Genomic DNA, 23000 nt, shown 5'->3' on the forward strand with positions numbered 1-23000 from the left:
GAGGTACAGGTGTAAATTCATTGACAAAGTTATCAGAACTGTCTTTTCGTTAATTATGATCCGAAGCAGAAGTAGGTCCGACGAGGGGAGTGGAAGGAACAGGATCAGCAACTGTTAATTTGCGACGCTACACTAATGACGACTTTAATACAAGAAACCTCCGCGGGCAATTAGACCGAACGTGTCCACTTCCATTACGTATGACGTAGCTTCCCTCTTGACCAGTATAAATGAAACGAACGTGGTAACCACGCACTTGTAAATGTGTTAGAATATTGCATTTGACATGCATTTTCAAGGAACGAATTCCACTATAACAGTGCAATCTGTAATATCTCATTTCAGTACTAAGAAGTAGTTCACATGCAATATTTTCCCTCCATTTTACCAAATCTTTATGTTACTCCCCATACAAATACATTAATTTTTATTAGTTCTTATATTGTTTAATGTTAATACAGAATGTACTGAGTTTTCATTTTGGTTGTCATGCTAACACATATTTTAGGATTTGCACAAGAATCTTATCACAGGTAATATTAATTGTATCGACGACAGTGTGGATGTAGGCGTAAAATTCTGTGAATATGTTTATAAAAACTATACGATAAGTATTGGCCCATGCATTAGTATGCTTCTAATGAATGAGTACTTTGTCTGGAGGCAATGATGTGTGGCGTTTCGTTGGCGTCGGTAAGTTTATGTAGAAGTAGCTTCAGCATTGGCATCATTCACACATGTTCCTCCCACTTACCAGTGGCGATGCAGCATAATATTGTAGCATTCAACGTATTTAAATGCAGATCCTCCTACCGACGCGAGGCTCTACTTTCTTGGAGTTGGAGGCACAGTACTTCAGCGGGGGTATGTATGGTCTGATGGCTAACGACTGGACTGCTGCAATGTTGTCAGTTTTTCCTCTGACGTGTTTTACCTCCCTAACCTAGAGTGTCTTTTACTGTGATTTACTGATTTATTGTTACAATGCCACCTATCAATCCTATACATAGGCCAGTTAATTACGCAAAATTTTTTCAGTTTGCGGACACACGTATACACAAATGGACCATAAGCACAAAGTTGCAGGTCAACATAAATGTTAACAAGTTATGCGCAAAATACAGATAAATCATTAATTAAAAGCAACTCAGAAACATGACCAACCTGAGATGTTGATGTGTCAGACAGAATACGCAAAGTAAGTCAAAATCGATGCAGGACACTATAATTACATTGATATGAAAAGTGATGACATAAGTTAATTTTTTTAATAAGCATTAAAATGTTATAAAAACTTTTTGGTAGCCACATCAACTGTTAGCAGTTCCTTTATTACAAGATTATGCACAACCGCTTTCGCGATTATTTAATGGCATCCTCAGCTGCACAGATTTATGAGAAAGCATTATCTGAATTAGAAGATAAAATAATGACAAAAGTAAGGTATTTAACCGAAAAAACAATTTAATATTACTCATGTGGTACCACAGGAAGTTTTAGTTCACTTAAACATTCTACCTACGTACGTATTTGTACTACCCACGTCTAGTATTATTTTATGATTATGGAACTATTACTTGTCTCTAATAGATATGTCCCTCTTATGGGTTTTGCTGCAGTGTAGCAATTTTTATTCGTCACTATAATTTTTAGACTTCTAATATTTTATCATAGGCAGTTTCTACGGTACTTTAGTACGGTAATTTTTTAATTGTAATTTTTTTTTGTATCTAAGCTGTGGGTGCCCAAGCCGTAAAATCATATGTTATGAAAACTGTTGCACAAGATAAATTATAATGGAAAGCAGCATCAAAACTGTCTTCGGACTGAAGGCTGCAACAACAGAAAGGCTAGAGAGCAGAAACTTACAAACGCTTTGCTTTCCAGGTCATGGCGATAGCAACTGAGGCAACCTGGGCGGCTTTTCCGCTGGTTCAGCAGCTTTTTAGCAGCAATGGTGAGGTCGCACGCCTGCTGCCACTGCCCTTCTGGCTCCCGCTGGACATCTATGCATCTCCCACGTATGAAGTGATCTATGTGGTACAAGTCTTGCTTATACCACTTTCGACCACATCTCTGTTCTCTGATTTCGTTTTCGTTGACCTGATGATGAGGATAGCAGCTGAATTGGAGATTTTGAACTACAGCATTTCCGGTTTGCATAATATTAAAAAGAGTGTTTCAAGAAAATCCAAGAATGAATACAAATCAGTCGACAGAATCTCACGTGACAAGATAAAACTACAGTTTACGAAGAACGTGAAACATCACCAACAAATCCTTCGGTTAGTATAATCTATAATTACGTGAAGTTTTATGGTTTTTACATGTTACGTTTCTCTAATTACAGCGAGAGTGTGGCTTGGTGGCTCTGTGGCTCAGCCTACAGTTCCAAAATTTCGGCCCAAAATAACCTTTAGGTTACAGATGTTTTTTCACTTATTGGTGACCTGTGGTCTAGGGGTTGCTGGCACGGTAGCTCAGCGTGTTCGGTCAGACGGACTAGCTGCTCTCTGTAATAAAAAATATGAGCTCCGTATTCACAGTTTAACATGAAAAGGTGCCACGTGATATCCTCCCACACCAAATGAAGAAAAAAAGCGGGATACTGGCTGCGTCTTTCCCTAGTAATCAAAACGTTTGGTGTCCAGGGGTAAAACCTATTCACAGTTTAAATTTTCAATAAAAATTTTCAGCAATGGCAGTCGAAGACTTCCAGCACAGTAACTCACCTTAGATCTGCGAACGGCCTTGTCAAAGAGGGCGGAGGGGCGGACAGAGGTTCAAGGCAGTCTCTTGACCCTGAGTGGGAAACTGCCATAAAAACGGATGTATCAGTAATGATCAAGACATGATGATACAGGAGACAATGGAAATCACTACATTAAAGACAAATAATATGTATTCGCAGAACATTTGGGTCTAAACACGGAATGGCGAAAATTGTGACGTGCTAGGGAAGCTAGAAATTCTGAAAAGGAAAATATTAAGGCTCAATCTAGATATTATGTGGGTCAATGTAGTGAGACGGAAAGAAGACAAGGATTTCTGGTAAGCATAGCGAAATGTTAACAACAGCAGAAAATGGTGTAACAGAAATAGTATTCGTTATGAATATGAAGATAGGGCAGAGAGGGAGTTCTTGTGCATAGTGAAGTGATTCGGTTGTTCACATCAGAATCGACAACAAACCAACACAGACAATTGTTCAGTTATACATGCCACGAAGAAGAAGAAAGTAAACGAGAATATCCAAAGGGTAATTCACTGCGTAAAAGGATATGAAAATCTAGTAGTCATAGGTTGGGAGGACTGGCGTGCATTTACAGAAGAAATGGTTAATGGGGTTAGTAGTGGGAATGTGAGGGGATAAAATACTAATTAAGATCTGCAATAAATTTCAGGTAGTACTGGCGAATACTCTGCTCAAAGAGTAATGAAGGTATATGCGTACTTGAGAAAAGCCGGGAGATACGGAAAGAAATCAGTTGCAATAGATGAAGGTCTGGCAGATAATCCGAAACGAAATGTTAGATTGCAAGGTGTACCTAAGAGCAGACATAGACTCAGATCACCTGTTAATGGATTTAAAAAGCAGGCTGCAGTTTAAGAGACTAGTCAGGAAAAATCAATGGACAAACAAGTGGGATACAGAAATACCAAATAGTGAGAAATGCACTCTGAGGGGACAGGTACTGCGATAGTAAATAATTCTATAGGCAGTTCGGTTTAAGAGGAAAGGACATTTCAAAAAAAAATACAGTCTCAGAAGTGGGAAATTAAACTAGTTACAACTTAGGTAACTGCGGAAAAACCAAGGATAACAAAACACACATTTCAGGTGATAGACGAAATAAGGAAGTACAAAAACATTCATAGCTACTCAGGCATTTCTTTTTGGGTCTTCAGTCTTGTAATTGGTTAGATGCGGCCCGTCACGAATTCCTCTCCTATACCAGACTTTACATCCCAAAGTAGCAACTGCAACCTACATCCTCCATCATTTGCTGGATATATTTTAATCTTTGTCTTCCTCTACAGTTTTAATCCTCTACAGGTCCCTCTAGTACCACTGAAATTATTCTCTTATGTCTTAACGAATGTCCTGTCATCTTGTCCCTTTTCTTTGTCACACATTGCCATACGTTTCCTTCCTCGTCGATTCTACGGAGAAACTGCTCATTTACAACGTAATGAGTCCACATAATTTTCAATATTGTTCTGTAGCAGCACATCTCAAATGCTGTTCCGATTTTCCCATAGTCCATGTTTCACTACCGCACAATGCTGTGTTCCAAACTTACATACTCGGAAATTTCTTCCTCAAACTTAGGCCTGTGTTTGATGCTAGTAGACTTCTCTTGGCTAGGAATGCCCTTTTTGCCAGTGCTAGTCCGCTTTTGATGTTCTCCTTGCTCCGTCCGTCATTTGTTATTTTGCTGCCTAGGTAACAGAATTCCTTAATTTCGTCTGCTTCGTGACCATGAATCCTGATTTCAAGTTTTGCGCCGTTCTCGGTACGGCTACTTCTCATTACTTTCGTCTATCTTCGATTTACTCTCAATCCATATTCTCTGCGCATTGGGCTCTTCATTACCTTCAGCAGATGCTGTAGTTCTTCTTCACTTTAACTCAGAATAGCAATGGCATCAGCGAATCATATCATTGATATCCTCTCACCTTCAATTTTAATCCTGGGTTTGAACTTTTCTTTTTGATCCGTCACTGCATATCGCCGTATAGATTAAATAGCAGGGCCGAAAGACTACATTCCTGTCTTACACCCTTTTTAATCCCTGCACATGGACTTGGTCTTCCACTCTTATTGTTCCCCATTGTTCTTGAACATATTGTACCGGTGTAAGCCTACTGTCATATCGCTGGCTTGGTTGCGGAGTATCTTTGCGAGCGGCCACGTTTTGCACTACCTAGCACGGGATACGGAGCTGTTATGTTGTGCTGTCGGTAGCTCTACATGTAAAAGGCATTGTTATGGAAGTTCAAGTGTTGCTACAAGTACTATTACAGTGACGTAATGAGATATGGAAGTGGTTCCAGTGAAAAGCGCGCAAAGAAGTAATTAAAAATGAGCAGCGCCACCGATAACGTTTTTGTGTATCCGCTCGTTGCGTGTTGTACCGTTCAGCATCAATTATCTACGCCGTGTTCGGTCTTCTGGAATAAACTAATGTGAATCAGTAAAAATAGTTACCACAAAGGAGTGCAATCAAGTGCCAGTGTCTTGCAGCGAGCGTGAGAACGTGAGTTCGGTAATCGCGTTTCCGCATCATCAACAATTAGCCGCGCCGCGACGGTTACGCGCACGCTCGTACAAGTGATAACTAAGAACTGAAAATTTAACTTTATGAACAGTGTTATATTATTACTAGTGACAAGGAGGACTGGTGCCACATATCTGCGTATGGGTGACGAGCGTAAGAGCTTTCGTTCTGTCATTGGGCGTCCGCATCTTCAAGTAAAACTAAACTCAGTCCGAACAGGCCATGAAGGCCCAACGGTATCGACCGGCCGCCGTCTCATCCTCAGGTCACTGGATGCGGATATGGAGGAGCATGAGGTCAACCCACCGCCCTCCCGGCCGTATGTCAGTTTTCTAGACCGGAGCCGCTACTTCTCAATCAAGTAGCTCCTCAGTTTGCCTCACAAGGGCTGAGTGCACCCTGCTTGCCAACAGCGGTCGGCAGACCGGATGGTCACCCATCCAAGTGCTAGCCCAGCCCAACAGCGCATAACTTCGGTGATCTGACGGGAACCCGTGTTATCACTGCGGCAAGGCCGTTGACCCGCGTCTTCAACAATCACCATCACATGACTCAGAGTGTAAACAGTACAGCCTGCAATTTTCTCATCATCTCAGAATATAGATGTTCATACCAGACGTAGGACAGTGTTGTGCTTAACGTTGAGTGGCTCCCCTAAACCCGCTTTCATATCCAGATACATAATTTCAGGCAAGCCAGCAGCAGTGTGGAGCAGAACAATACGGCCACCGCAGGAGTATCAGGTACGTGGTGACGTGGTGTGGACAGGGCGCACGGTCAAGAAGCGAGATTACAGTTTAAGGGACCCCACCAAAAGTACCATCGGGCATGTTACTCTGGGTGGTTATAATTAAACTTTCCCTATTTAACACGTTATAACACGGCAAGTAATTGCCGTACGAGTACCAAACTTGGTAGTAGTAATTTCAAGGACATGGGGAAGAAAAATAATGCAGAATCAATTCAATTGAACGCTTTTAGTGTGTTGCTACGGTACAACATAAATTTCTGCTCGATACGTATATCAATCCTTGGGAAAAAGGGCTTTTAGCAGAAGGACGGCCAGACAGACAGTCAAAATATGACAAAAAATTATTTTACGTGTTATATAATTAACCATTTCCAAATGTTTTCCTTTTATTGTGATGTGAGACCTTTCTTCTTGACACATTTCATGATTTGATGTCTACAAGAAGTAACCTATAGGTTTTGATGAGTGAATTTGAGAGTATAAAAGATGTGACAAATATTGCCTTATCTCTTGACTGCATTGTCCTAGAAGCACCACTTTTTATGTTGTCTAGTGGCCGTAGACCGTAACGTGATATATACATGTCAGATTTATACGTTCACCCCTCCCTTAGAAACAGACAGACAACAAAGTGATCCTATAAATATTAAGTTTTTACCTGCGGAAGTACAGAACACTAAAAATTTGGGCCACAAGCATTGTATAATTGATGCATGGACAAATCATCTCGTAACTGTTATCTATTGCGTGCGCCCCATGTTTTTCTTTATAAATGTTACAGGTTTTGTCTACTGCACGCGCCCCACGTTTTTCTTTACAGATATTGCAAGTGTCGTTAAGCTATCAAAGCTCACCAGCTCCGATATTCAGGATAAGTATATGGGATTGGGATTCTGTTTGGTGCTAAGAGAAATTATCGTATACTCGTGTACTTTATACTCCGATATACAAATATTGTATATTAAAATTTTATTTTTAATCAAATAATTACTTCCTGAAGAAATCGTGAATTGTGGCTCCTAGCGAAAATATTTCGCAGTACAGACTTTAAGTTCATAAAATTTCCTATACAACTGTGCTGTTAGCCCTTCTCTAGAACTAACAGCTTTAGAAATGCAGGGGAAGAAAATATCAGGATTTATTAAAATTAGAGTTTAATGTTTGTTTAAGAACAAGTAATAAATGAATTTACCACATATAACTGCAGTAGAGTCGTGTTAAAGAACAAACTGAGTTCGGGCGAAGATGGTTGGTGAAGGGGAGACACGTGGGGAAAGGCATGTCGCCAGGTTGTGGTCATTCCATCCTTCGTAAGTCTGTAGAATAAAGAGGGAGCAGGTATCTCCCCACTTTCCCTATCCCACTACACAAGAAACAACTACAGGGGTTTCACAACGTAATACCGACCCCTCTTCAACTATCCTTACGTATCACTGGCGGCGCAGTGCACAGAGATTCTCATGTGGTGTTTATTTTCAACAAAGTACATGAACACTATATGGTATACACATAGGAGTCACTAATACGAAAGAAACTCATGTGAACAGGTTATATTTATAATACTGCACACTGTCCTACACTGCTAGAGGGGAAACTGACTCTTAGTCATCTTGTACATCAGTTACAGCAATCTTCCGGGAAAGGTGACTTCATTCACCACGAACACTGCTCACTTTTCAGTTTACAGATAGACAATACTTCCCATCGTACTATGACCAACTCTCTTACGTGAGTAAACATAGCAACTTCTCTGAGCTCGCTTTGATGTAGTACAGTTATATTCAATTTGTTAGGTTAGTATATATTTGCAGCTGTTAAGTGACCTTTTACGTAATATATTTCGCTATCAACAATGACTGAGAAGTATTTAACTCGTAGACGTGATGTTATCAGTCTCCCGTGTAGTGCTGTGGGAACGTGATTGGATGGGTAAATGTGGTACCTTGTAACTGTCAGTCGTTGACATCTTACGGTAAAGCTGTGTAACCATGATACGGTCAGTTGATGGTGAATTAATAAGTTACCAGAAAGTAGTGCACTTTTATCACCATTAAATTTGTTTCTGGTATACAGAACACATCTCTCCCATTCACGAATTTCGGGCGCTTGTAGAGGGGGCTGCACAAAGTGGGGGCCATCTACCACACATCCACAGTAAATCTTGCAAGGTGGTTCTCATTATGTCTGTTGGAATGAGACTGATCACGTTCAGATGTGCACCAGTAATCTCCTGTGGTTCATTGGTTCACTTACGCTGACATATCTGAAGTTCTATAACACCTAGATGGGCTACATCTGTATCAGAGGGAGCCACTTAGAGCCCCTGGGCCGCCTAAGATATGGGGAGAATGAGGCTGTGGCAATGCCTTTGTTACTCCACATGCTGTGAAAAGTACTCCAGCCACCGTGAAACCGTAATGATCGAATATATATGCTGGCAGCAGTTTACACATGAGACAGTCTCTTCAGTGTGGTAGATATCTGACAGCTCCAACTGTTGAGCAAATTCGCACTACAGCTACAGCCAACAGTTACTCACTTAATGAACTGAAAATAACTCACTACATAAATACGATCTCAGGAAAGCTATATTTCCTGCTCACATTATACAATTGTCTATCAGTAAGCTGAAAAGCGAGCACCACTCATGGTGGGGGAAGTCGCCTTCTTTGGAATAACGGAACAGCTGCCGTACAGGATGACTAAAAATCAATTTACCCTGTATTGTTGCAGAATAGTACACAGAGATTTACGTAGATTCTGTCCATAAGCGTTTCTGACATTAGCATTACTAAGGTATTAATGTATGCATATGAAAACGCACCTCAGCTGAAATTGGCCAAACGCAGAGGTAATAAATTGTATACAGCCTTCTTGGCCACATTGTCTTTTGCAAAACAGTTAGTAGTATTATTAAGCCAAATAATAACATAGTGTTGACGCACTTCCTGAAAAAAAAGGCAACTCTGGGAGTCCTTCCACACTAAGCTGCCCCTTTGTGACTAGCCACAAGTGTGGTAAAAATGTCAAAGTACTCTCGTTCATGAGTGGGAGGTAGAACGAGCAAGAGAGGGACAGCTTTTTCAATTTTAATTGCCACTAACATACAGAGCTGTGACTGTCTGCTTCATTTTAATCGTTGGTAAAATAATGAGGTGTAGAAGAAAGGGTTATGTGAGAATATGGGCTTGGTATTAGGAATGACAGAAGAAAGGGTAAATGAGTTTTGCAATGAAATCCAGGTACTGATACAGAATACTCTGTTCAACAATCACAAGAGGTGAAGGTATATGTGGATTAGGTCGGGAGATACGGGAATATGTCAGTTTGATTACATCATGGTCAAGCAGAGATTCCTAAATCAGTAATTACATTGTAAGGTATGTTCAGGAGCAGATATAGACTCATATCACAATTAGGTAGTGATGAAGAGTAGGTTGAAGTGTAAGAGACCAGTCACAAAGAATCAGTGCCCTAAGAAGTGGGATACGTGAGTACTATGGCATGAAGAAACATTATTGAAGTTCTCTGAGGCTATAGACACTGGATAACTAATAGCTCAGTAAGTAATACGGTTGAAGATGAATGGAAATCTCTAAAAAGAGGAGCCACAGAAGATGGAAGGAAAAACCTAAGTACAAAGGCAGTAACTGTGGAGGAACCTTGGGTAACACAAGATATACTACAGTTAAACTATGAAATTAGAAAGTGCAAAGATGTTCAGAGAAATTCAGGAATACAGAAATACAAGTCACTCAGGAATGAAATCAACAGGAAATACAGGGAAGGTAAGGTGAAATGGCTGCGCGAAAGTCGTAAAGATAAGGAAAGCCAAAGCGACATTCCGTGAAATTAAAAGCAAGGCTGATAACATTAAAAGTGCAATGGGAATTCCACTGTTAAATGCTGTTAGTGAAAGAGTACAGTGAAGGCCTCTGTGAGGGGAAGACTGACTTGATAGAAAAAGAGACAGGAGTCGATATAGAAGACATAGGGGATCCAGTACTAGAACCAAAATTTGAAAGATCTTTGGAAGACATGAGATCGAATAATCAGAATTTCTAAAATCATTGCGGGAAGTGGCACAAAACGACTATCCATGTTGGTGTGTAGAGACTTTGAGTCTGGCGATATACCAATTGACTTCCGAAAGACAGGAAGAGCCGACAAGTGTGAGAATTATCGCACTATTAACTGAGCGGCTCATGCATCCAAGATTCTGACAAGGATAATATACAGTAAACGGAAAAGAAGACTAAAGATGTGTTAGATGACGATCAGTTTGGTTTCAAGAATAGTGAAGGCTTCATAGACGCAGTTCTGAATTGCGGTTGATAATGGAAGAAAGAGTAAGGAAAGATCAATCCACTTTCATAGGGTTTTCGATCTGGAAAAAACTTCGCACATTCTCAAAAGATGCAAGAGGTTCGATATTCTGAGAAAGATAGGGCTAAGCTATAGAGAAAGACGGGTAACATACAATGTGTACAAGAATTAACAGGGAAAATAAGAGTGGAAGACCAAGAAAGAAGCGCTTGGATTAAAAAGGGTGTAAGACAAGGATGTAGTCTTTAGCTACTACTGTTCAATCTGACATCGACCGAGCAGTGACGGCTATAAAAATTCAGGGGTGGGATAAATATTCAAAGTGAAAGGATATCAATGATAACATTCGCTGATGACGTTGATATTGTGAGTGAAAGTGAAGAAGATTTACTGAATCGGTAGAAATGGATAGTGAATTGGGAATATGGATGGAGAGTAAATCGAATACAGAAAATAGTGAGAAATAGCTGAAATGAGAACAGCCAGAAACTTCACATCAGAATTGGTGATCTAGAATAGGAGGAGGGTTTCTGCTACATTATCAACAAAATAAGCCGTGTCGGACGGAGCAGGGAGTACATAAAAACAGACTAGCACTGGCCAAAGTGCTTTCCTTGTCAAGAGCAGTCTACTAGTATCAAAATTAGGCCTTAATCTCAGGAAGTAACATCTGAGAATGTACTTTTGGAGAATAACACTGCACGGAAGTGAGATATGGACTGTGGGAAAAAGAAAAGAAGAGAATGGAATTATTTGGAATGTGGTGCAACAGAAGAATGGTAAGAATTCCTCTGTCTGATAAGGTAAGGAATGCGGAATGTGGTGCAACAGAAGAATGTTAAGAATTCCTCTGACTGATACGGTAAGGAATGAGGAGATTCTCCGGAAGATGAACGAGGAATGGAACATATGGAAAGCAATGACAAGGAAATGGGACAACATAGACTATTAACTTTTGTAAAACTTGTTCTCCAGTTACACAGTTACTCTTTCCAATAACACACAAACTCCTACAATTTATAGTTCACATTTTCTGTCCATTTAAATTTTCTGACTAGAGCCTCATATTCTTAAGAATTAAAGTAGAATTCACGATTTAATCTCGCTGTTGAGTTCAAAAACTGAAATGTGTAGTACTAATTGCAACCTGTCTGTCATGTAAGAACAATATCATTACACTATTATGATTTTTGTAGCTTTAATGAGATTTGATCTAACAAAACTACAGTATATCTGGTTCAAATTGTGAATTAAATGTTAAGATTTATCTCTCTCATTTGTTTCGTTCCTGTTGCCATTAATGTGGAGTATGCGCTGTATGAGTTCTTATAAATGTTAGTCAACTACCAAACAGATAATTTTGAATTACGATAATCGGGTAATGAAACATACTTCCTTTGCGTCCAGGTGCGTCGTCTTGCTAGAGGAAGTAATGAACACAGGAGTCTTTATTCTGTTCCTGGCTACGACGATCGCATTATCCAGCAATATCTTCGCTGCCACGGCAGTAAGTTGTTTTTGACAGTTCTTGTTATTCCTACATATACTATGGTTTATTTTCAGCCCTGAGTTCTTCTGCTGATGTAATGTCAGCGTGAATTTATATCTTGTGCTAATTATTACATGCATGGTAATAGCAACCTCGCTAGTCAGTTTAGTATATTCCAAATTTCTCCAACCTTTTCCTACTTGTATTACTTCCAGCTCCCGATGAAAAATTCTTTAATTTCGCAACAAATTTCCACTAAGCTGTCCGTTCTTCTGCTGAAGATTTTTCTCGTATATTCTTCACAGCACCTCTTCATTCTGTACAATATCTGTTCATTATATTATTAACAAACTTCTAGAATACTACTTTGCAATATTTCCTGTTTCCTATTTTCCAGCTGCTATCCGCAATCCCTTGTGATTTTTCTTTTTAAAGTAACATTTATTTCATTTCGGCTTCGTTCATTGTACCTTCCCTCTCCTGTCTGCTATTTCTCACTGTCGTCTTAAATTTATTTCTTTTTGAATCATATATTGCGATAGGTGTGATCCTAATTCCATTCACCAGATGTGCTAAAACTACCATATTTGTGATCAGAATTAATCTGCGAATCTAACGATCAGAGGCTGCTAAACTTACTTATTCACTCCCATTCAAGAATTTCGTTTCGATTGTTAAAAGAATTATTGTCTGCCTTGCGAGTAATTTAACATTTTAGATCATGCGACCACTGCAAATATCTCTTCTTAAGTTTTTCTTCATTTACTATATGTTACTGTTTTGATATCATACTTATCACGTAAAAGCATAAGAAATTTACTATAGCAACTTGGTAGTGACTTGAAGAAAACAGGAAATTTGCTTGAAACGAGGCTATTGATATCTTACACTGAGGGAAGTATTTAATGACACCATCGAAATGCATGTTACGCAGCTTCAGTATGAAATATTCTGGCCTCAAATAAAGTATTTGAGAGGCAGTTTCCATTTTAAATCTATATGCATTTAAAATATGTTTACTACATTGTCCTGGTGATAAGTAAAAAGAAAAAATCAAACAGTGCTTTTTCCTTTATAGGTGTTGAAAGGACGACTGAAGTTTAAATATTATGTACATTCATAAATGGTGTGTTTTATGTCATCAGTTTTCTGTCCAATTTGATGCTGCCTAAGACAGCCTCTTTACCTAAGAGCAGCATTTGCGACCAACGTCCTAGATCATTTGTTGGATATCTAACAATCTCTGACTTACCCTACACTTTTTATCCTCTACAGCTCCCTCTAGTATCCCGGAAGTTATTCCCTGATGTCTTAGCAAATGCCCTGACGTCCTCTACCTTCTTCTTACAGTTACTTCGACATGTTCGTTTTCTCGCAGATTCTTCAGAGCACAACCACATTTGTCATCTCATAAGCCCACATAATTTTCAATATATTTCTACAGCACCAATTTTCAAACGCTTCGGTTCTATTCTGTACGGATTTTGCCAGTCTATGAGCCACTTCTATATAATACTGTGCTCTAAAGGTATATTATCATAAATTTTCCCCAGAATTAAGAACGATGTTTCATACTAGTAGATTTTTTTCTGGTAGGAGTGCGCTCATCGCTTCTTTTGGTCTGATTTTCGGGTTCTCCATGCTCATTCGTCATAAGCTATTTCGCTTCTCTGATACCACAAATCCTTCACTTAACATCAGAATTGATGACAAGTAGTTAAATGAAGTTCCTCGCTAATACCATTTCTGTTACTCCACACTGCTTTCCCGTTTCTGCTGTTTACTCTCAGTCCATACTCTCTACTAATGAGACTGACAATATCCTACTCCTCATTTGAGACAGGTATCCTTCCTGATCAGCTAAAAATATCGAAAGTTATTCCTATATTCAAAGCTGATGACAAAGACGAAGTGATAAACTATTTCCGTGTGGCAAATATATCCTGTTTTTCAAAAGTATTGAACAAAATTATGTACCACAAGTTAATAAAGTTTATGAACATAAACGAAGTATTAGCCAGTACTCAATGTGGTTTCTGAAGTAAGAAATCAACTGCAACGGCAAAGGATGAATGCATGAACGCATAAATAGTGTCTGAATTGCTTTCATAGAAAGCAGCAACAGTATTTATATTTTCAGACTTAACTAAAGCTTTTGACATGGTGGACCACATAACAGTTCTAAACAAGCTTGAGTACTATGGGATTCAGAGATTGCCAAATGATTGGCTTCGTTCATTTCTCAGTGATCGCAAGTAAAATGTTTATATTAGACATGTAGACGGAAAAGCGCAAATAGTCTCTGAATACATATCAGAAGAACATCCAATGACATATGGTGTACCCCAAGGGTTCATAATGGGACTTCTTTTCCTGATATACAAGGTCTTAGGAGTATGAGTGGAGATATTTCTGCTGATTACTAGTAACAGCGTTCTGGATAATGACTGTGACCAGAATTAAAATGTATATTTTAGACATGTCGATGAAAAAGCACAATGAGTCTCAGAATACCTATCAGAAAAAAGCCGAATCACGTATGGGATAACTCAAGAGTTCATAATGGGACTTCTTTTCCTGATATACAGGGTCTTAGGAGTCTGAATGTAGATATTTCTGCTGATGACTAATAACAGTATTTTGGACATTATTAGATGGGTATTTATTTGATTTTCAGACTAATAATTACGGCTATTACAAGCCACAGTCCTCTTCGTGGCTCAGCTACGACTATGCCGAAAACATCAGATATTAAATTGTGTGATATGTTTGCAGGAAGATTTTTTGATGCTGTGAAAGAGAAACTAGCACACTGTTGTGGATACATGTTAAGGCTCCTATAATCATACAATCTGTCCCTGCACCCCTTACACACTGTATTTCATTGATACGGATGGGTAGGTTGAATCTCACAAAATAACTACGTTTGCTGATGACACAACACAATTAGGAAAAGCAATAATAAATGGTGGAGTGCTACACAGGGTAAACTCCATTACAAATCAACTAGGTAAACAATCAGTAATGAAATAACTTGTAATAAACAATAGGAAAACAGTAGCATTAAATTTCACAACTAACAAAACAACATTATCTAGATATAACTATCAAACCATAAATCCACTATGAATAAAAAGGCAACTAAATTTCGTGGCATATGGATTCAAAGTGATCTTAAACGGGATAAACATACAGAACACATTGATACCACGCTGAGTACAGGCTGCTATTTTTTAAAGCCTCTAAAAGGCTCCATAAATACACACGAACTAATGCATGGCTGCTAAACGCTATTTAATGCAAACATAAAACATGGGGAAATTCACTAGCAGGTGTGGGGACCATCAGAAACTGAAAGAGAGCCATTAGAATTATTAGACCTATACAGTCATGGAAACCGACATTCAAAACACTGAAAGTGCAACCACTACTATGCTTGTTCATTCTTGACACACACAAGGATATTAATAAATGTAGTTACTACTCTGAGATGAAAAGGGTTTTACAGGATGTGAATTCGTGGTGGGTGGCACCAAAGTAGTCAGAAGACTGATACCTCAAAAAAAAGTATTAGAAAAAATTGTGACATATATAAACAGAAGACTATATTAAAAGTTAACTTGCATTTACTTCCGGCCAATTGAAGTTTGCTTCAGAAATGTACACACTGTATGGGAATAAAACTAGTCAATAAGTTGCCAAATGATATAAAATGTAGAGTAAATATTAAAAGTTAAGATTTATTAGAGAATAACTACAGTACCACTGCTTCAATTCAGTAAGTGAGTACTTGAACTAAAAGTATAGATCTGTAAGTTTGTAAATTGTAATGTGTGCAACTACATACAAACTTGAAAACTGTTCTCTGTGCTGACTAGAGTTAATTCCAGTATTATCTCATGTGTTGTACTACATATGAACAAAGGACTAAATAAATATATAAACATATGATAACTTAGGAATATTCAGCAGAACAGTGTGAGTGGAAGAAGGTGCCTTATAATTGCTAAGTAGAATTTGGTGCGTTTCCGAACTGACTCAGTTAAATTTTGCGAATCGTGCCAATATCACTGAGGTCAGCATGGGCTCGAATCACATAGAGTTTCTCCTTCTCAGTCAAAACAATAGAGGCCTTTGTAATCGCCCCTTTCTTAACAGGATATTACGTGCAGACAAAAAACGAAAATAAAAAATACTGTCGACCATCTTTTGTCATCATGCTGTGGAGGAGAATTCCTGTGTATCCTCTGTTACTGTCTTAGCTTGGCCTATATACGTTGCTGGGTATTTGTGATTTTCCTTTTTGTATTTTCATTTTTTTTAGTTACACACTGTTGCTGGCTACGTGTTAAATATCACGTTGTTGATGACACTCAGGTAAAACGTTATTATTACTGTATTCTAGTTTACTAATATAATTAAAATTAATTTTCTTTCTGTAAAATGATTAATATCGTTAAAAAGTATCTTCCCTTTGTATTTAACTAGATGATAAATTTTGGTATGTTTACAAAAAAACTGCAATACATGACAGTAAAAATAATGAAAACTGCGAAATAGTAATTTCGGTTAATGTATAATACTTTTTAAAAAGTTTGTTCCAAATTAAGGCAAATGAATATATTAACGTAAGGGATCTGAGTCTTATCGTGTCTGAATGTACCAATACACTGCCCATTGATCTGCTATTTCATTAAATAGTCATTTATTGCATTTGCAAAACATATTTGTTTCTTTTAGCCCTTGGTAATAGGAGATGACTAGATTTTCTCATATCTTTATTCCCCTCTTGCTCTTCATCACCTTTCTCTATCTCAAATTCTCGATTTCTTAGTGTTTGCTCTCTCAGGGATACTGAGATTATATGTTCGACAGTATATACATCGAATAAGTATCACATTTCCTTGGACATTTCTCTTACATTCTTAACTCCGGTGTACGAATTATTTGCAGCAAAAAAACAAAATAAATAAATAAATGTGGAATGTCTTTAACTCAAATGAAGTTTAGGAAATACAAGAAATTATTCTAGAGTTATTTAAGCAGACATTAGTGTCGTAACAACAACAAAACATTATTAACATTACGAGAGGGCAGAGAAAATGGTATTGACTATCACTTTTTCACAGGCATATGAAACTTTGGTGCAGTGACACTACATACAGTAAATGATACAGCACAGCAGGTATCATTTTAAAGAATTGAACTCAACTTTCTGTTCGTTTTATATGGCAGAAGTGGAATCAGAAGCCAGTTTCAGCCACAACACTACTCTTTCATTCCTCAAGCCGTGATCGAATGCTCGGAGAGTAATTTGTAATGGTGGCTCTCGAGACATACCGAGCATTCTGAAAATTACAATTTGAAGTGTTTCCTTTCCAGACTGTATAGATTAAGCTACAGTCAACCTTCATATGAAGCACTGTGAACCATCTGAACACATACAGCTTGGATGGAGGTAACATATACTGCAAATAAAAGCCGTTAGCATGTGCTGTTTAGCGCCCGTTCTGCGCTCATAGGCAGCACACCGCGCCAGGTACACGCGGCGCTCGGGGACCACAGCACAGCTACCACACCTGAGGATGGGTTTATAACAGTCCGAAACGGGCCCTATGAAAATAAAGTATCTTACAGCTGAAGCGGTATTTTCAAGTTCTGTTACTTTCTATTAGTTAAACTGCAAGTAGAAGATAGCTAGTTTAATGCAAGTAACACAATGAATAATTTGTCCAGGCGTTCATATAAGACAATTAGTAAGCGTATTTACACATCTGCAAGACGATGTCCGTTCAGATTTCGTGCCAGTCACATAAGAGTTGCGCTAGTAACGCCGCTACGAGATTGGAAATCAGATTTCCTTTAAATACACGTTGTAACGGACGTGAGCTTTATTTACCTTTGAGACTGGACTGATGAGCTGATGTTAGTCAAGAATGCCTTCAACATTGGTAGTACTGAATTTTCCTGTACGAAGGAAAAGCTTTAATGGTTTCACGCGATTTTTTGTGATTGTAGAAGCAAGATTTATACAAAAATATGTATCCGATTTCAAAATCGTATTTTGTACACTTGGCTTCTTTTTATGTTTTTAAGGACGAAAATACCAAATTCTGAAACCTTCAAGGTTGTAATAAATGAAGTGATCATTCAGTAACTATCACTCAAAATAACAACAGCAATATTCAATTATAAAGTTGACTTTAATTAACTATCTATTTTCCAGTACTCTGGTGGTCACAAGCTGCTGCGCTCTGCGACATTGACATGTTGATATTTGTGTGGTAATGTTCAACAAAATGGTTCAAATGGCTCTGAGCACTATGGGACTTAACATCTGAGGTCACCAGTCCCCTAGACGTAGGACTACTTAAACCTAACAAACCTAAGGACATCACACACATACATCATACATGCCCGAGGCAGGATTCGAACCTGCGACCGTAGCAGTGGTGCGGTTCCGGACTGAAGTAATGTTCAACTGCTGGCAGGAACTGTGCATGATGGAAAGATTGGACATTCAGTTCCATTGGGAAAAAATACTACCGTTGCAGCTAAGAGACATTAAAAGATAATGTATACAATTGTGGCCAGAAGTTCTGAATCGGTTACAGGAACCTCGAAGCCATTATCAACACCTCACATATTTTGGACGAGGTCGCGTAATAAGGCTACCAGAAGCTGGATGTTCCTTCAGCGATATTGCAGAAATACTTGGCAGGAACGTTGCTGCTCCATATGATTACTGACGATGGTGGCTATGGTAATGAACAATCGCAAAAAGAGTGGGCTCCAGACAGCTACGTAACACTACCAAGAGGGAAGACAGTCGTGTTCAGCGTATTGCTATGACACATTGTACTGAATCTGCAACAGCAGTATAAGCAGCAGTTAGCACCACAGTGACCCAATGAATTGTTGCAAATCGGTTACTTCAATAACAGTTTCGAACCCGACGCCCATTACACTGATACCAAACGATCACGATCTGCAACTTCGTTGGCGTCAAGCGAGAACTCTCTGGAGGCCAGGATGGAGGTCTGTTCTGTTTTCTGATGAACGCTGGTTCCACCTCGGTGCCAGTCATGGCCCTGTGTTGGCTAGAAGGAGGCCTCTAGAGGGCCTGCATGCAACCTGTCTACTTGTTATACAGATTGGACTTACACCGAGAGTAATGGTCTGAGTTGCAATTTCGTTGACAGCAGCAGCACTCTCGTGGTTATTCCATGCATCCTGACTACAAGTTTGTACGTCAGTCTGGTTGTTCTTCCTGTTGTGCTACTATTCATGAACAGCATTCCAGCGTGTGTTTTCCAACAGGATATCGCTTGCCAACATACCGATATTGTAACCCAGCGTGGTCTACAGATTGTTGGCATGTTGTCTTGAATGTTCAGTCTCCCCGTCTTCCTCCAGTAGAGCGCATATGGAAAACAACTCCACCATCGTCCACGATCAGCATTAAACACCCTTGTATTGACCCCAAAGTGCAACAGGAATTGGCATGATAAGAAGAATGAGGGATATCTCTCATACTTGTTCTTGTTATACACAAATATATGAAACACAGCAATCTGCATATTCAGAAAACGATATTGACAATATTTACTCTAATATACTCATAGAACTTCTGATTTTAGGTGGGATAAAAGCCAAGGAGCAAAGGTTTACCTGCAACTTGAACAGAATCCAGACTACAGTAATATGAGTGGAAGGCTCTGAAAGGGAGATATCCGCTGATGAGAGTGTGTATCCTGTTCGCAATGTTACAAAAATTGTACGTTGAGCATGCAACTACGGAGAAATTTGAAACAGAGGCCAGTTTAGGGAGAAGGAATAGCTCTTGAGCCTTGTGTAATGTAGTGTAAGAGGCAAAGAGTTTGAAACGTCAAGTGAGGAGGCTGGTGTGGCCGAGCGGTTCTAGGCGCTTCAGTCTGGCACTGCACGGTCGCTACGGTCGCAGGTTCGAATCCTGCCTCGGGCATGGATGTGTGTGACGTCCTTAAGTTATTTAGGTTTAACCCTTTGTTTCCTGACGTAAGAAAAAATTTACTTTTTAACATTTTCTTTGCAGAATTTATGCTATTGTGGCCTCAAATGACGGTAGGATTTTTTGTAAAATTTTGTTTTATTTTTCACAACTTTTTTCTCTCCTGGTACTTAGAAGTACCGTCAGACTCCATGTACAGAATCACAACATGCGCAGACAAATGCTCCAATTTTCATAACTTGTACCTCATTCCACATAAATATTAAATATTTTTACATTAGAAAATTAATTAACCGAAATATGATATTTCTGAATTTGTTTTTAAATTTTGCATAAATTTATTCTAGAGCAACTTCACAATACATAGTAACTTAGCTATACATTTTTGACAGTATATACATATCACATATTTAGTCATACCTCATGAAATTGTAGGAAGCAGTTCTTTTTCTCATTGCAGCACAAATACACATTACATGTACTACATTGTGAATGTGGTCTCGACTGAATTTTACTTTTCGCACACATTTCGCATCGTCCTCTTTTACAACTGAACACTACAAAATGGTTTCCTCGGTTGCCAAGACGTACAACCTTCGGAACACAAAAGTTATCCTTCCTTCTCTTTGGGTGAGTTATTTCATCTTTACCAGAGTTTCTCTTTTTGAGATTTGGCACTTGCTGTTCATTCATTAGCCCTAGTGCCACAGCACACCTGAATTCCAGCAGTGGCAGTGCCCCATGTAGATAACTGAAAATGACGTAAGCATTGACAGAAGCAATTTCTATAGCGCCCCAGAAGAGACGGTACCACCCTTTCTTTGATCGCTTGTCAAGACCATAACTTGAATGTAATGTGTCTGCATGATCCACACCACCCATGTTTTTATTGTAATCACATACAATAACTGGACATGGTATAGTCATACTAGTTCCATCTTTCTGTTTTCTTGTCACTACGCTCTGTTCAATGCCATGGAAGTTTGACGCAAAATATACTACTTTATTTTCCTTCCATTGAAATACTGTTAGGTCTAAAGATGACTCTGTGATCTGATTTAGACATTTTTCATTAGGTAAATTCCCTGGCAAACCTTTCTTGCTTGTTCTAATTGTTCCACAGGCAAATGTATTTACCGATTTCTGTGTGAGAAAAAGTGGACAGAACAACTAGTGAGAGGTAACGCATTGTTGCTACAGTAAAGTGTTCGCACAACCTGACGGTACTAATAAGTCCGCTTTATATTTTTCACTTCATCTCATTCACTTGTAACGTAATGCTTCAAACTATTATAAAAAAACAAAGAAGGTAAGTACGTACAATGGAAAACTCAACGGAAGTTTCAATAAATTGCGCACAAATTCAGGCAACACCATGGAAACAAGCACATACGATCTTCTGTTTTCACAGCAGCGCGCGCAAAACAATTTCAAGCTCTGACCGCCAGAGAGGTCTATGTATTGCACAATAACATCTATGAAACAGTAGAGCAGAGTTACTGTTACGTACCGACGGGCTCTCAGATCACGAAACTGCACCACGAGAAAATAATTAGAGTCAAAACTTACTGGTACTTTTAAGTACCGACAGGCAACAAAGGGTTAAGTAGTTCTAAGTTCTAGGGGACTGATGACCTCAGATGTTATGTCCCATAGTGCTCAGAGCCATTTGAACCATTTGAACGTCAAGTGAAAGGAACAGATAATTTATTGAAAAGAGAATGTGAGAATTACAATCATCACATTCTTCTTCGAAAAGGTATTCCTCGTCGTTGCAGTGACTCTTCATTGTTTAAGGCAGTTTTCGTCATATGTTGACAATTTCAACACTTATTCTTCTGTAACAAAATTTTCCGCTTTTGTACAGCTGTCAAAAATTTTATGTCAAAGTAAATCTCTAAAAAGGTTTCCCTTTTCTTGAAAAGTTTCGATGAGGTTTTTTTAACCATTGATCTGTTTCAACATGTATTCACTGGCTTTCATTTCTGCCCTGGTGATCCTTCTTATCTGCCTACGCAGCGGCGCTTTTAGACACTTTCCGTCTACCATCAACAGTGTCTGGCGTTCACAGTCATACAGAAACGTACTCCAGATGAGCGTCTGGACAAATTAATTCTTTTTTTACTTTCATTAAACGACTTATTCACTAAAAGCTACCATCTGCTTAGAGTTTAACTAATAAGTAGTATATACTAATGGCTTATGCGATGAAGGGAGCAAATGCACATACCCCTTTTTACTTACATTATCCTACAACATCATATTCATAAGTAAAGAACACGAGATATAATGTATGTTTTTCAATCTCCATATGAGTTTAAACCTTGGAATAATAATATGTAACAGGATTTATAATAATAAAATCCAAATTAATTTATAAAAATTGTGCACATTCAGCTTTTGCAGACTGTCGGAGGCACTATAAAAGCACTGAAGATCATAAGCGCAATGCCTCACGTCCTGTTTGAGGTCGGGTTATACTGCGTCATCGGGCAGATGGTAACGGCACAGGTAAGTTTACAGACCTCAGCGCTTGCCCAGCCTAAACTACCCAAATGGGAAGAAAAGACAATCGAGTTGTTTGAGAAAGTTACTAGTACATTGTCCCTTTATCATCAGTTCTCCCTAGGTTCTTTTCCGGGATATTTGAGATTAGCACTACAATGGGGAGCCCATTTACCCTGCCATGAGGTAGTGCTATTGACAAGGAACTGAGTGCAATTAACAAGGGATTTCCAATTCATTCCGTATTTCTAGATATCCAGAAGATTTTGACACTGAACCACACAAGCAGCTTGTACTGCAGTTGCGTGCTTCTCAAATATCGTCTCAGTCACGTGACTTGATTCGTAATTTCCTGTCAGAGAGGTTACAGTTGGCAGTAACTCACGGAAAGTCATCGAGTAAAACAGAAATGGTTTCTGGCGTCCCCCAATGTAGTGTTATAGGGCCTTTGCAGTTCATCTGTATAAACGTTTTGGGAGACAACCTAAGCAGCCGTCTTTGGTTGCTTGCAAATGATGTTGTCGTTTATCGACTAGTAAAGTCAAATTGCAAAACGATTTAAAAAAGATATCTATATGTGCAAAAATTGGCAGTTGGCCCTAAATAATGAAAAGTATGAGGTCATCCACTTGAGTGCTCAAAAGGACTCCGTCAAAC

The sequence above is a fragment of the Schistocerca serialis genome, chromosome 5 (assembly GCF_023864345.2).
Source record: "Schistocerca serialis cubense isolate TAMUIC-IGC-003099 chromosome 5, iqSchSeri2.2, whole genome shotgun sequence".
NCBI lineage: Eukaryota > Metazoa > Arthropoda > Insecta > Orthoptera > Acrididae > Schistocerca > Schistocerca serialis.